At 42.0% G+C, this 3,468-nt stretch overlaps 2 pseudogenes; both read left to right on the top strand.

The window, feature by feature from the left end:
- The first annotated feature begins 1,001 nt into the window (after positions 1–1,001).
- On the top strand, positions 1,002–1,182 carry LOC129542917 (U2 spliceosomal RNA; annotated as a pseudogene).
- Positions 1,183–1,841: 659 nt separating this feature from the next.
- Positions 1,842–2,384, top strand: LOC129542420 (ferritin heavy chain pseudogene; annotated as a pseudogene).
- The last annotated feature ends 1,084 nt before the right edge of the window (positions 2,385–3,468 follow it).

Below are 3,468 nucleotides of genomic sequence, written 5' to 3'. Positions count from 1 at the left end.
ATGGTTGAGTCCCTTTGCTGTCCACCTGAAACTATCACAAGATTGTTAATCGACCATGCACCAATGCAAAATAAAAACTTTAACTAAAAAAAAAGAAAAAAATGACAAAAACTAAAGTGAGGGCAGACTTACGGGACAGGGTGTTTTAACTTCTGAAGCAGTTCATGTCAGAACTGAACTGAATTGTTGGACACCCAGGTGGTGTAGGAGAGTCAGGAAATAGAATTGGTGGGTGGTGTCAGAAAACACTTCAGATCTACATCAAAATCTGTTCCAAATAGTCATCTGTAAATGCTGTTCCGTAACGAAATTTTACATATTTTAACTTTAAAAGCAACTTTTCATGCAGATATGTTCTGGCAAACAACTGATATCCATTTAAGGCAAATGGCTTTTAATTAAACATATTCATCATCCTTTGGAAGCCATTTATAGCATTTGATTAGATTCTACTCTCGGGATATCTGCCTTTTAGCAATAGTACAAAGTGGTGAAAGCACCACATATGGTCTCTATCACAAGTACTCAACTCTACCATTGTAGTGCATAGGCAGCCACAGACAGTGCATAAATGAATGAGCATGCTGCATCCCAATAAAACTTACTTATGGAACTGGAATTTTAATTTCATATAGTTTTTATGTACCACGAAAACTTCTTCCTTTTAATTTTTAATACTAAAATATGTAATAACAAGTTAAGAGGAAAATTAAGATTCAGGCCTTTAGGCTGAAAGATCTGGCTAGAAAAGGTGTTGAGGCCAGAAGGAGCTAGATTTTTATTCTGAAAAGCTGTTCAATTATACAATTGACTTTATGGCTTTGGTTTTCTTGTAGGGGGAACCTCGACAAGATGTCTAAGGTCCAACATTTTTAAAGCTTTCATCAAATATATTCCAGGCTTCTAAATTTTGTGCAATATGCTATTATTACATTGATGGCGGTCAAATTCCAAGCTAATAGCTATTGACCCCAGCCATTATCATATTTAAACGTGAATTTATGGCTTCTCAGCCTTCTGACTAAGACCAAGTGTAGTATCTGTTCTTATCAGTTTAATGTCTGATACATCCGCTATCCGAGAACAATATATTAAATGCATTTTTGAAGCAGAGAGTTGGAATAGGAACTTGCTCTGTTCACGACCTGATATTGCAATACTTCCAGGGACAGTGCACCGCCCCTGGGGACAATTTTTGAAGTACCAAAAGGCAGAAACTCGCCCTTTCCTGTCCTGGAGTGGAGTTTTCATTGTAAGCTGTCTGCAAGCTAGCTCAGGAAGTTGATTTTCTCAGGTTTTCCTGCATTACTTGTAAGCGTTCCTGACAGTTGCTGGAAGACAAGAAAATAACTGAGTCTGGTGGGGTGGGGGTGGGGTGGGGGGAGCGGGAGGAAAGTGAATGGAGAAAAGTAGTTTAAAAGTTAGTCTTGTTAAGTCTAGAGCTCTAATATACAACATGATGACTACAGTTCCTAATATCGTATCAGGGACTTCCCCGGTGATCCAGTGGCTAAGACTCGGCTCTCAAAGCAGGGGGCCCGGGTTCAATCCCTGGTCAGGGAACTACATCCCATATGCCACAACTAAGAGTTCCCATGCTGCAACTAAAATTCATGCATGGGCAGTCTTCGTGGAGAGTCGCCGGGGTTTCCTGCGCCAACAGTGCTTGAAAGGAACCCGGTAGCTCCTCCCTCGCCTGCTCGTCCCCGCCCCCGCCGGCCACTCAGAGCCAGCCCTCCTCACCACTTGACTGACAGCGCCCTCCAACCGGCCCAAGGTCCCCACCGCTGCTCCAGTGCCGCAGAGCTGCCACCGCCACCGCCTCTTCTCAGCCGCCTGCTATGACGACGGCATCCCCTTCGCAGGTGCGCCAGAGCTACCACCAGGACTCGGAGGCCGCCGTCAACCGCCAGATCAACCTGGAGCTCTACGCCTCCTGTCTACCTGTCCATTTCATACTATCTTGACCGCGATGATGTGGCTTTGAAGAACTTTGCCAAATACTTTCTTAACCAATCTCATGAGGAGAGGGAATATGCTGAGAAACTGATGAAGCTGACGAACCGACCAGGTGGCTGAATCTTCCTTCATGATATCGAAAAACCAGACCGTGATCACTGGGAGAATGGGCTGAACGCAATGGAATGTGCACCACGCTTGGAAAGAAGTATGAATCAGTCACTACTGGAACTGCACAAACTGGCCACTGGAAAAAATGACCCCCATCTGTGTGATTTCACTGAGACTCATTACCTGAAGGAGCAGGTGGAAGCCATCAAAGAATAGGGTGACCACAAAACCAATCTGCGCAAGATCCGGGCCCCTGGATCTGCATGGCAGAGTACGTCTTTGACAAGCGCACCCTGGGACACAGTGAGAGCTAAGCCTCAGGCTGGCTTCCCGTAGCCACAGGGGTGACTTCCCTGGTCACCAAGGCAGTACATGCATATTTGGGTTATATTCATTTTTTCTATAAGTTGTACCAAAACACCTACTTAAGTTTTCTTTAGTACCATTCCTTCAAATAAACTAATTTGGTACCAAAACAAACAAAAAATCCTGCTTGCCACAACTAAGACCTGGCACAGCCAAAAAAATAATGGATATATATTAAAAAAAAAAAAACACTATCAAATACTGGAAATTTGCTAAGGGCATAAATTTTAAGTGCCATCATCATAAAAAAAAATATGGTAACTATGTGAGGAAAAACCATGTTAATTAGCTTGACTGAAGTGTCATTTTGCTATGCTTATGTATATCAAACCATCATACTGTATACCTTGCTGCTAAGTCACTTCAGTCGTGTCCCACTCTGTGCGACCCCATAGACGGCAGCCCACCAGGCTCCCCCGTCCCTGGGATTCTCCAGGCAAGAACACTGGAGTGGGTTGCCATTTCCTTCTCCAACTGTATACCTTAAATATGTACAATTTTATTTTTAAAAAATATCCAAAGATCAAAAAAAAAAAAAAGGCACAAAAAAGAGGGAAAAAATGTAAAAGCCAGTCAGTATTCCATAATAACCCACATGGGAAAAGAATCTAAGAATATATGTAACTGAATCACTTTGCTGTATACCTGAAACAAACACAATGCTGCAAATCAACTATACTCCAATATAAAATAAAAAATTAAAATTTTAAAATGTAAAACTACTCTTATACTGCACCTGTATAAAATAAGTGGTGGACAGGATTTGATCCAGAGGTTACAGTTAGCCAAGTCCTGATCAAGATAATCCATAAATCCCTTCTGTATAGGCAAATATTTTTTTAAATATATTATTTATATATTTTTTAATTTTTGGTTTGCACTGAATCTTCTTGCGGGCTTTCTCTATTTGCAGTGTGGACTTCTCATTTCGGTGGCTTCTCTTGTTACAGAGCACAGATTCTGGACACATGGGCTTCAGTAGTCACAGCATTCAGGCTCAGGAGTTTTGGGCACACAGGCTTAGTTGCTCCA

The sequence above is a fragment of the Moschus berezovskii genome, chromosome 19, assembly GCF_049115385.1.
Source record: "Moschus berezovskii isolate FMDL1 chromosome 19, NW_MosBer_1.0, whole genome shotgun sequence".
Taxonomy (NCBI): domain Eukaryota; kingdom Metazoa; phylum Chordata; class Mammalia; order Artiodactyla; family Moschidae; genus Moschus; species Moschus berezovskii.
Note: the sequence above shows the minus strand (reverse complement) of the source record. Positions and strands in the feature narration are given on the sequence as shown.